At 40.2% G+C, this 12,618-nt stretch overlaps 1 protein-coding gene across 1 annotated transcript in view; it reads right to left on the minus strand.

Moving 5' to 3' along the window:
- The window catches only part of LOC143121286 (cysteinyl leukotriene receptor 1-like), a 28,504-nt gene extending 16,103 nt beyond the window's left edge, over positions 1-12,401 (minus strand). Inside the window, exon 1 of the mRNA XM_076281647.1 lies at positions 12,316-12,401. The gene's annotated coding sequence lies outside the window, so the exon portion shown is untranslated. The remainder of the gene's footprint in view (positions 1-12,315) is intronic.
- Between the last annotated feature and the right edge of the window lie 217 nt (positions 12,402-12,618).

Raw genomic sequence — 12,618 nt, forward strand, 5'->3', positions numbered from 1 at the left:
TCAGCAAATTTCTCCTCTCAGCCATTGTCTTCATTCTGAAGCCCCTACATTTAGCTAGTGAATGTGGCTTCTTGTGAATGGGACATTGTTTATCTGGACCAGCAGGGGGAGTATCAGTGCTGGTGTGTGTCGTCTCAACCTGTGTTTTGTTTGCTGTGATGGGGGTTCTGAATTTTGCTTGCTTTACTAGTGTCTTTTCTGCTTTGAGGGGGAGCATGCTAGAGCCTTGCAATGTAAAGCTGGGGTCTGTTTTCATTTCAGCATGGCTGTTAACAAACTTGACAAAATAAGAAAAAGGTGGATAAAGACCATTATGTTCATTCTTGTACCTTGTTCCTTGTTTGATCCATGCCTCTTGGAGGTTATGGGGAAGCTTTTCTACTATGGGGTTTATGCCTCGACGTATCAAGATAACTGAGGCCCGGTAGATAACCTTCATTCTTTGCTGCTTGCAGCTCGAGAAGAAGATCTGCGAGTTCTTGCAAAAGGTGGTTGTCCTTGTAGGAGACTCTGGGGAAATTCTCCAGACGCTTAAATAGAGATGCTTCAATGACCTCTGATGAGCCGTAATTCTTGTCCAACCGTTGCCATAAACGTTGAAGGCCTGTCTCCGGATTGTTCACGTGGACTGCTCTAATCCTAATGGCGTGTTGAAGAGACTCCCCGTCAAGCCACTTTGTGAGTAGATCGAGCTCTTCGCTGGCTTTGAGGTTTAGACCTTCTATGCCATTGCGAAACATAGACTTCCAGGATATGTAGGTCTCTGGCCTATTGTCGAATACCTTCAAGCCAGATGTCAGCAGATCACGACGTGCAAGGTAGGTAGCAAGATCAGACATTTCTGTCGCTCTGGATGTTGATTTCCTTCGCATGTGGGTGTTGTCTGTTCGGTTAAAGGTGGGTGGAGCCTGATCAGGCTGCCATCTGGTGGGAGTCTCTGTAGCATACCTGGGTGCATACTGAGTGGTTGGTTGTGGCACATGATGATCCAGGTCATGTGAATCCTTGAACTCCCATTGAGATTCCCCAATGTCTTTTTTCTCCTTTTTTATATCATGTTCGCTATTGAAGTGGGTTTTGATATATTCTTCAATGCGTTTGATAGGCCCAGGTGTTGAAACTGGAATACCTGGGATAGGCAACTCGATATGTTCAGTTGGGTCTTCAGCTGCACCCTCCTGCTTTAGAGCATTTAGTCTTTCCTCGATGCGTGCTCTCTCGACCTCAATGTTGATTTGCCGTTTGGCAAACTCAGCTCTGGTACGGGTAGCCTCAGCGTTAGCTCGTGCTTGTGCTGCAGCCTGACTTGCACTTGAGCCTTTTGATCGGCGTGAAGCAGACGATAAAAGAGATCCGCACTCTGACCTGAATTCCATCTGGGAAAGGGGGGGAGTATCTGTTGTGTTGAACATCTCAGCTATCGTTGGAGATGAAGTCCTTGTCAATGCACACAAAGAAAGGAGGTGCAGTTGTAGACCACGCAGACAAGGAGCCCCCTCTGCCCACAGCACCCCCTCCCCCTTCTCATGATAGGCAGCTGAGGGACAGCTTGGCACCGCTGGAGCTGGACTTTACTGAGTTCAGGGAGCAGATACAGGCCTCCATTAGTCAAGCAACAGCAACTTGGTGCAGCAACTCAGACATGAGGTTCAACAACTTAAAGCTGACATCAATACAATCACCGCTGCTTTCAGGAGTACTTTGAAGGAGGTACAGGACGAAAATAAAGAACTAAGGCAACATATAACCAACTTAGAAAAACATGCCAACAGCAGAGAAAAGTCCTTCACAACACAACTGCAGGAGATGAAAGAACAACTAGTTAACCTACAGGCCTGTACACAGCCTCCATGCTGCACCCATAAAAAACTGCCATAACCCAAGTACATCGGTCAAAACACCAACAGATGGAATTACTCCAGTGGCACAACTTTCCACAAGCAGACCAGCTCTTCCCAAAGCTACACCCTCTTCTCACAGCCAGCCACCCCACCCAACACCCCTGCCAAGCAGAACAGCAGATGGCCGTCCGCAGGTTGTCTTGCTGATGGACTCAAATAGGAAATTTCTGGACCTTGAGAGACTATTTCCACAACACCCGTTCCTCCTCAAACACTGCAGCACAACCAAGCAGGCATTACAGCTGCTGGAAAGAAAGACTCTGGGAAACCCACAGGTAATCATCATTCACACTGGCACCAATGACCTACACTATCTACACAGGGCCACTGCTGAGGCCCTGTGCAATGCAGCAAAAAAAGCCAGTAATATGTTCCCTGATGCCCGCGTGGTTGTCTCGACCCTACTACCAAGATACGACACACCACCTCACGTCATCAATGGCATAAATTCGGATGTCTACAGAGGATGCACAACCCTGCCTAATGTGCATATGGCACACCATCCCACCATCAGCCTGAGGGATATGTATGACGGGATCCAAATACACAAGAACAGGATAGGAAAGTTTGCAAAATTGATTTGATTAGCCTACTCTATTCAAATAACTTCTTTAATCTGTTCCATTGAATTTGTCCATTTTGTGAAAGTATGAATTAATTTTATGTTAGTTGTTGGAACATACAAGGACTCTACTCCTCAACGTTTGGTATTAAGAGTACTCAACCCGAGTTTTTGAAAAACATTGAAAATGTGGATATTCTTATCCTCACTGAAACATGGTGCCGCACAGAGACACCCACACACTGTCCTAAGGGATACAATGAAATTGTAATCTCCTCGCTCAAACTCAATGGCATATGTCATGGCAGAAACTCTGGGGGAATATTGGTGTGGTACAAGGAAAACCTTACTAATCACCTTTCTATCATCCAAATAGGGAAATCACACTGTTGGCTAAAATTAAAAAAGAGCTCTGGTATATCAATTGATGATATATACCTTTGTGCCATATACATCCCACCAATAGAATCTCCCTATTATGAGGAGGACTATATAAGCAATCTCGGTAACACTTTATAATAACTACACACAATTCATCATTTATTAAGCCTTTGTTACTTATTAGTTAATGGTTTGTTCATCATTAGTAATTTCTTGTTCATACATAATTTATCATCAGTAAAGCATTTGTTCACACAATTATAAATGGTTTGTTCATAGTAAATAAGCCTATCCAAAAAATATGTTTGTAAGTACATAATTTATACTTAATAAGTAATGAAACAACCACTTATAATGATATCATTTTCTTATTATAAACCAGTTGCAAACTATTACAAAATGCTTTGTTCATCATTTGTAAAGCATTGTTCCTATGTTAATTCTCATAAATAAAGTATTTGTACACACAGTTATAAATAGTTTGTTCATAGTAAATAAGCCTATATCTAAAATATGTTTATGAATTATTGTTAATACTTAATAAATTATGCAATATACACATGCACTAATGATTAGTTAGGGTGAGGATACATATTTTATAAACCACTTCCTAATACTATAATTCATGATTAACTCAGGGGTTACAAGTGGTTAGTCAATGATATTTTGTGAGCTTATCTAAAGTGAGGGCTTTCTATGCCTTGCAACACATTTTCAAATGAGTTGTAAAGATTACATTCACATTCATTCATTTAGCAGACAAGCGACGTACACATGTCAATTAAATTGAAGGCCATTGACATAACAGTGAAGGCCGGGAATCGAACCCCCAACTTTTCAAGCTACTGCATGCTAGTCCAGCTCCTTATCCACTACACTACCTTAGCCCAGATAGAAACCCCTACAACTATGCAAGAGTTTCTGTTTTCTTCTACTACACACTGTTATTAAACATAAACTATTATTAAATGCTGTATTCTTCATTTGTAAAGCATTATTCCTACATTAATTCTCATCTGTAAATCATGTTTACACACAGGTAAAAATGGTTTGTTCATAGTAAACACGCATATCTATATTATATTTTTGAATTGACTGTTGTAATACCACTGGGCAGAGGTAGTGTAGTGGATAGGGAGCCGGGTAAACATGCAGTAACCCATAAAGTTGGGGGTTCAAACCCCGGTGTCCACCAATGTGGCCTTGCACTTTAATTTCACTGACATGTGTAAGTCGCTTTGGGTGAATCTGTTGGCTAAATGAATAAATGCAAGTGTAAACTTTATAACTCATTTGTAAATGTGTTGCAAGGCATAAAACGTCCTCACTTTAGATGAGCTCACAAAATATAATTAACTAACCACTTGTAACTCCTGAGTTAATTATTAATTATAGTATTAGAAAGTTGTTTATAAAATATGTATCCTCATCCTAACTAATCATTAGTGCATGTGTACTGTTAAATAATTTAAATATTACTTAATAAAAAACATATTATTGCATCATTTATTAAGTATGAACAATAATGTATACACATATTTAACATATACGCTTATTTACTATGAACAAACTATTTATAACTGTGTGAACAAATGCTTTACTGATGATAAATTAGAAATTACTAATGATGAACAAACCATTAACTAATAAGTAACAAAGGCCTAATAAATGATGAATTGTGTGTAGTTATTATAAAGTGTTACCGCAATCTCTACACAGACATCAGCCATTTCCAGGGAAATGTGCTGATATGTGGGGACCTAAATGCCAGGACTAGGTGTAAAATAGATCACATAGACCCTCATGGTAACAACCATGTGTTTGGTCAAAACAACCTTTATTTTACACCAAACTTACCCCAGAGAAACAGCCTTGACCGTACTGTCAATAAAAATGGTAAAGAGTTAGTGCATCTCTGTCGAGCCTTAGGGCTGTATATGCTTAATGGCAGGATCAGAGGGGACTCTTTAGGGAGGTTTACGTATTGTTCAGCTCTTGGAGCTAGTGTAGTTGACTATGCAATCACTGACATGGACCCCAACTCCTTCAGAGCATTCACTGTCAGGCGGCAAACTCCACTATCGGATCAAACCAGACTAACATCTTTCTCAAAATCATACAGCAGCCCAAAACAGAGTCCAGCAAGCTATTCCGTCGCAATGGGACATATAGATGGACTCAGGACAGCCCAGATAACTTTTTTAAAGCTCTAAATTCTTCAGAACTAAAACAATGCATTAGATCCTACAACTCAAAATGTTTTGAGATTAGCAAAACTGGTGTTAATGAAGCCACAAAAGAACTAAACAAAATATTTCTGAAAGCAGCAAATGTAGCTGGCATGAAGAAGTCTAACAAAAATCGAGCAAAGAACAAAACTGAAGAAAAATGGTTTGACAAGGAATGTAAACAACTCAGTACTAGATTGAGGCATATTTCCAATCAAAAGCACCACCAGCCTGAAAATACAAATCTTAGAAAGAACTACCACGAAACTCTTAAACACTATAAAATGTTGCTGAGAAAGAAAAAACAGAATCACACCAACACAACTCTCAGCAAAATTGAAGCATCTATACAAAATAATCAATTTTGGGAGATGTGGAATGGTCTGAGCAAAACAAAACCACAGAACTTACCGATTCAAAATGGTGAAATCTGGAAAAAGCACTTTGAAAATTTGTATACAGACATCCAACCTCAAGATCTACATTCAAATTATGAAAAAAACATGGAAAAATTACAATCCCTTGAAAAGACAATTAAAGACAACCAAAACCCCCTTGACTTCCCAATTACACAATTCGAACTTGAATCCAAAATTAAAAAACTCAAAACAAAAAAATCCTGCGGCCCTGATCACATCAGAGGAGAAATGCTTAAACACAGCACCCCTGAACTGCAAAGGGCTATTCTCAAATTGTTCAATCTCACTTTAAATTGGACCCCAATAATTTTTGAGGCATCTGTGTGAACAGTAGTCTGGGGAAGGTGTTTAGCAGCATTATAAAAATATTTGCTTGTTTTGTTGATTTCAAAAAAGCATTTGATTCAATCTGGCATGAAGGACTATTTTATAAACTTTTACAAAGCGGTGTAGGGGGTAAAGTTTACCAATTAGTTAAGGAAATGTACTCTGAAAACAGAAATGCTGTGAAAATTGGCGACGAAATTACAGAATACTTCACTCAAAAAAAGAGTGGTGAGGCAGGGCTGTAGCCTCAGTCCAACACTGTTCAATATTTACATCAATGAGTTAGCGGTGCAGTTGGAACAGTCTACAGCTCCTGGCCTTACCCTAAAAGAAAAAGAAATTAAATTCCTCCTCTATGCAGACGACCTGGTGCTGATATCTCCCACTGCACAGGGACTACAGCAGCACCTGGACCTGCTAGAGAAATACTGTCAGCACTGGGCCCTGACAGTAAATCTAAAAAAGACAAACATTATGATATTCCAAAAGAAGCCCAGATGTCAGGAACACAGATACCCTTTCAATCTAGGCAGCACCGCCCTAGATCAAACGATGCAGTACACTTACCTCGGCTTGATCATAACTGCATTGGGGAGCTTTAGCATGGCAGTGAATGCTCTAAAAGAAAAGGCTCGCAGAGCGCTATATGCAATAAAAAGAAACTTCTGGAACATAAACATACCAATTAAAGTTTGGTGCAAAATATTCGACTGTGTTATCCAGCCTATTGCGCTATATGGAAGTGAGGTATGGGGTCCACTCAGTGTGCACAGCTACACTAGATGGGACAAACATCCTGTAGAATCCCTACATGCAGAATTCTGTCGATTCATTTTAAAAATCCAAAAGAAAACACCAACCAATGCATGTAGGGCAGAATTAGGCAGATCCCCATTGGCCATCAACATACAAAAGAGAGCACTTAAATTCTGGATGCATCTCCAAACAAGTCCCAGAGACACACTGCATTTCATCGCAGCAAAAACTCAAGATCTGAACCCCGACAAGAGTCCTCTGAGTCAGTTTGTGCGGAGACTAAGTAATCCCCCTCTAACAAATACTAATACACTCTCTCAGCAAAGCTCTGCTTTTAGACTAAATCTCAACCAGATTATCCAGAAATCTAAAGAAAAGTATTTGGAACATTGGCATAATAAAACAAAAAAACAAAACAAACTAGAATGTTATCGGTCCATAAAATCTAAATATGAATTAGAAGAATATCTCTCTACTGTCAGAGATATAAAGCAGAGACAGATCTTGACCAAATACAGACTCAGTGACCACAGCCTAGCCATAGAAAAAGGCAGACTAAGAAAGTCATGGTTGCCAAGAGAGCAAAGAGTCTGTGGGTACGGTGTTCATTTTAAGACATCCTCAGACTCAGGTGTCAGACTCAGAAAAACATCTGTCATCTTCAGACAAAACTGCCTCAGCGTCAGAAAAACCTCTGTCATCTTTAGACAAAACTGCATCAGCGTCAGAAAAACCTCTGTCATCTTCAGACAAAACGGCATCAGTAAGAAAAACCTCTGTCATCCTCAGATAAAACTGCTTCAAACCAAACGGCCTCAGAAAAACATCTCTAAGGAGTCAGGTCTCAGAAAAAGTGGAGTCAGGTCTCAGAAAAAATGCTGTCAGAAAAAGTGGAGTCAGATCTCAGAAAAAACGGTCAGAAAAAGTGGAGTCAGGTCTCAGAAAATCAGGTCTTAGAAAAAACGCTGTCAGAAAAAACAGAGTGTTTAATATTATGTAATACATTTATAATGTTTAATATTATGCTTAATACATTTATAATGTTTAATATTATGCTTAATACATTTATCATGTTTAATATTATGCTTAATACATTTATAATGTTTAATATTATGCTTAATACATTTATAATGTTTAATATTATGCTTAATACATTTATTCTATCACTGGCATGTTATATTTGCTGCTTGGTTAGATGTAGAAATTATAAGTAAAGGTAGAAAGTGATCCAATGGTATACACATTGTGAAATCGATGTATGTAACTTAGCTAACCTCACTTCGCTAGTAACATTAGCAGCTGCTGTAAGGCACACACCAAGTATGCTACGTACTACATACAGCAAAATAATTTGTTTTTCGTAGGTACGTTCAATGAGCTAACCGTTTCGCAGTTGTACACTACACACTATTCCCAAACCCCCATAAAGACAAATGTGCTATGCCATGATGTAATACCATATAATACCATTATGATAATACCATTACATGAAATAGCAGGTAGTAACAATAAGGCACATTTCTCTAAATAAGTTATAAGATAATATCATATCAAATTAATTTACTGCAGTTATTGTCCCCTGGGGATTACATTTCAAGTAACTGTCTATCTTTATGTCTGTCTATTATTGTTGTGCAATGACAATGACAACTGCTAACATTTTATAATGGTATTATATGGTATTACATCATGGCATAGCACATTTGTCTTTATGGGGGTTTGGGAATAATGATGTGATGATAATGATGCAAGTTTCTTACTGGTAGGTAGTGTACTGTAGGCTACAACTGAGAAACGGTTAGCAAAAGTAAGAAATAATGGTCCAGGTGTCGTTCTGGACTTTCGTGGTGGAAAAATGTTTAACCCACTTTTTCCCTAGCTCATTGAATGTACCGTAGTCCTACGAAAAACAAATTATTTTGCTGTATGTAGTACGTAGCTTACTCCGGTATGTGCCTTACAGCAGCTGCTAATGTTACTAGCGAAGTGAGGTTAGCTAAGTTACATACATCGATTTCCTACAATGTGTATACTATTGGATCACTTTCTACCTTTACTTATAATTTCTACATCTAACCAAGCACCAAATATAACATGCCAGTGATAGAATAAATGTATTAAGCATAATATTAAACTCACCGTTCTGTAGGGTTGCCAACCGTCCCGAATTGTGCGGGACATCCCGTATTTTGGGTGATTTTGATTTGTCCCGTCAGGGACAGCACCACTCCCGATTTTCAATCACAGCTCATCGGCCTTGTTAACTTGTCAATAGTAGGCTACTGTAAAAGCACCTGGAACAAAGTGTCCAGTGCCGCCGCTACCACGCGCATCTCGCACTGTGCGCACGGCACCAAGGGACAGAAGGGGCACCACAATTTAGCCAGAGAAGCTTTACTGCAAACTGCTTTTCACTCTTCTTAGAGAACGATTAAAAAAGTCAAAATGCAGCAACAGCATCTTACATAAGGATGATACTTTTTGGGTCCTCTCAGTCTCTCTATTATGCAGCAGATCTAACTTGAACGTTATGCTACTCGTTTTAATTGGGAACGAGAGGGAGAGAGGGGAAGTTTCCAGCTGACTTGTGATTGTTGGTAATTGATTTCACCTTTTTAATATAAGAAACTTTTAAAAGGAAATCATGAGAACAACAAAAACAACGCGAGGAGATTGCGGAATTATCCGGTTCACACTATGCTACTGACCATTTACAAAATGTGAGGGCACTTTGACATAGGCTGCACGCACTGTGATTTGGACTGATAGAATATGAAGAGTGGTCAATTGCCTTTGTGTAATGGAATTGGTGAGTCTTGAAGTCTTCAATAATCAATTTCCCTTAAACTAAGCATTTACATGAAGCACATGATAGGCTATGCAAATTGAAACACTTTCCACTCAGATAGCTAGGTGGCTACCAGGTTCATAATTCACTTTTAATTGCAAACAGAAAATATCTACCTAGCATCATTACTTCTATTTCCACAGGAATGAAGGTTGTTTACACACCAACTTAATATACTTATCATTATGCTATAGGCCTAAATGTGGCACAAACAATGTTAGTTTGTGGAATGACCATAGGCTATATTTGAATGGTGCTGGCAAAATATTATGAATACCGTGTAGACAATGCTCTTAAAGTGACAGTACACCATTTGTAAATTAGTTTATTTATTTATTTTATTATTTTTTTTTGGGGGGGGGGGCGGGGGTCCCGCATTTGAAGTGAAGTGTCCCTCATTTGGGGGTGAGGAAGTTGCAACCCTACCGTTCTGTATCCGGCGTCTTCTTCTTTCCCCGCAATAACTTTTCATTTGAGACTTTTTCATCTGACTCTGTTTTTTCTGACAGCGTTTTTTCTGAGACATAATTTTCTGTGACCTGACTCCACTTTTTCTGACAGCATTTTTTCTGAGACCTGGCTCCACTTTTTCTGATAGCGTTTTTTTTCTGAGACCTGACTCCTTAGAGATGTTTTTCTGATGCCGTTTGGTTTGAAGCAGTTTTATCTTAGGATGACAGAGGTTTTTCTTACGCTGAGGCAGTTTTGTCTGAAGATGACAGAGGTTTTTCTGACGCTGATGCAGTTTTGTCTGAAGATGACAGAGGTTTTTCTGAAGCTGAGGCAGTTTTGTCTGAAGATGACAGATGTTTTTTCTGAGTCTGACACCTGAGTCTGGTTTTTCTGACGCTGAGGCAGTTTTGTCTGAAGATGACAGAGGTTTTTCTGACGCTGAGGCAGTTCTGTCTGAAGAAGACAGATGTTTTTCTGAGTCTGACACCTGAGTCTGAGGATGTCCTAAAATGAACACCGTACTGTGGTCACTGTACGACAGGTGAGGTTGAGACGGAGGTGCACTTTCTTCTTCGATGTAAGAAATATGAATTTATTAGAGATACCTACTTCGATAAATTTACCAACCTAATCCTGGAGTTCCGAAACCTGGGAGAACAGGAAGTACTGCCTGTCTTACTTGGACAGCAAGGACAGACAGCAGCTCTTGCTGCTAAATATGTCACTGAATGCCATAGAGCGAGGGACAGTGATTAAACACTATACACACTATACACATGAAATACCTACCATTTTCAGCACAAACACACACACGTTTATATGTATAAATGTCTTATCTATCGTATGTTCTGTATTGTATTGTTTGATGTCCTGCTTTGGCAATGCAAATAAATATTTGTCATGCCAATAAAGCTACCTTGAATTGAATTGAGAGAGAAGCCAAGACAAGAGAGAGAGAGAGAGAAGCCAAGACGAGAGAGAGAGAGAGAGAGAGAGAAGCCAATATGAGAATCTTTTAAGGTTCCTTTATTGACAGTCAAAAAGGAAACCAGGTAACATTAAATCCAACCAATACAAGAGAGAATCAATCTGCAGTATTTACTGAGAGCCCTTAAACTCAACCCCACAATCTATAGTGAAAACTGCAGCAGTTACCCACAGACTTTTATCCAGATAATTGTCTTATGGTAGCTGCTGCTCCATATTCATTATGTACGATGTAGAGCAAACACATAAAGCAATATCACAACATGCATTTTGTTTGTGTGTGTGATTCAAATTTTACCCAACCAATCGTTTTTTCCATGTTTGAGACAGAATCCCCAACACACACACACACTCCCTCCACCCACCCCCCCTCTGTGAAAGTAATCATGTTGTCAGCATGGGCTGCTTTGAGTGGAGAGCCGTTGGATCCGGAAAGGCACCATGAGGAAGCGACACAGAGTCTCTGGCCAAAAGCGTGACTTGGCAACTCTGCCAGAGAGAGAGAGAGAGAGAGTGGGAGATAGAGAGTGAGAGAGAGTAAGAGAGAGCGAGATAGAGTGAGAGAGAGAGTGTGATAGAGAGAGAGAGTGAGAGAGAGAGAGAGATAGAGAGAGAGACGGCCTGCGTGCTCATGAGCAACCCCCCACAGGGTGACAGCAACCTGCAGTTCCTCTCTCCGCCACTAGGAGGAGGATGAGACAGACCGGCTGGCCCAGATATGATCAGCTCTCTCTCTTGCACACGCATGTGCACACACTCTCTCTTATCTTTGCTCTCTTTCTTCCTCTCTCTCTCTTTCCTTCCTGTATCCCTCTCAGTTCATTTCTTTCTCTCTTTTCATTCTTTACCTCTGCTCTCTCCTCCCTCTGCTTACACAGTTTTGGCATCGTCAACTGCCTGGCGTGGAGACTGCATCGTCAACAACAAAAAAAAAAATCCTCTCCTTGAGAACTCTGAGCTCAGCCATCACACAGCATTGTTTTGAAAGCTACAATCAATCTCCCAATTTTCTAAAGCTGCTCACATAAAGCAGAGCAGTGATCTGGCAATGGCATCACTGATCCACAACTGTTGCCATATTCACAACTTCTCTGTGGGTCTGTGTTTGGCTAAGTGAAAACCGCCTCTAGTTGTAATCTGACATTCTGTAGAGTGACAGAATATTTATTACACACAAACACACACACACAAGCCTCTACTTCCTCACATCCTCTCTCTCTCTCTCTCTGTTTCTCATAAGAGGTATTCACACTAATGGTCGGGTGTGGTCACAACCTGGCACTAAATTGTAATAAGAAACCGTAGAACCCAGGCAATCTCTCTATGCATCTCCCTAGTCAAAGTACACCTTTAGTAAGGCCAGCTCGCACAGCATGACCCACAGCAAAGAGCACAACTGACAGCATTAAACAGCCATCATTATATAACCAAGATTAATAATTAAATATCATACCTGTAATTATTCAAATGGCTGTTGTAAACAAGATTGTGTGTAATGCAGTGTCATCTGGCAACGCAGTGGAGACTTGTCTTGTTCGCTGACACGTCCAGTGGCAAGCGGCAAATGTCCACTTTGCAAATTTGTAAAACCAACATTAGACTTCAGTGGCATTGATACTCATGCGCAGTGTGTGTTCCACGTAGTGCGGAGAGATGTTATGATAAATGGCGCAGTGTGTGCTTCATGTAGCGCAGGGAGATAGCGTGATAAATGCAGCTCACGGCAGTCAGCGCTCTCCACAGGCTCGCCATGCTC

Source organism: Alosa pseudoharengus, unplaced genomic scaffold (assembly GCF_046254945.1).
Source record: "Alosa pseudoharengus isolate Yale_2024_CS ecotype anadromous, Long Island Sound unplaced genomic scaffold, YU_APseudo_1.1 YU_APseudo_1.1_scf_13, whole genome shotgun sequence".
Taxonomy (NCBI): Eukaryota; Metazoa; Chordata; class Actinopteri; order Clupeiformes; family Clupeidae; genus Alosa; species Alosa pseudoharengus.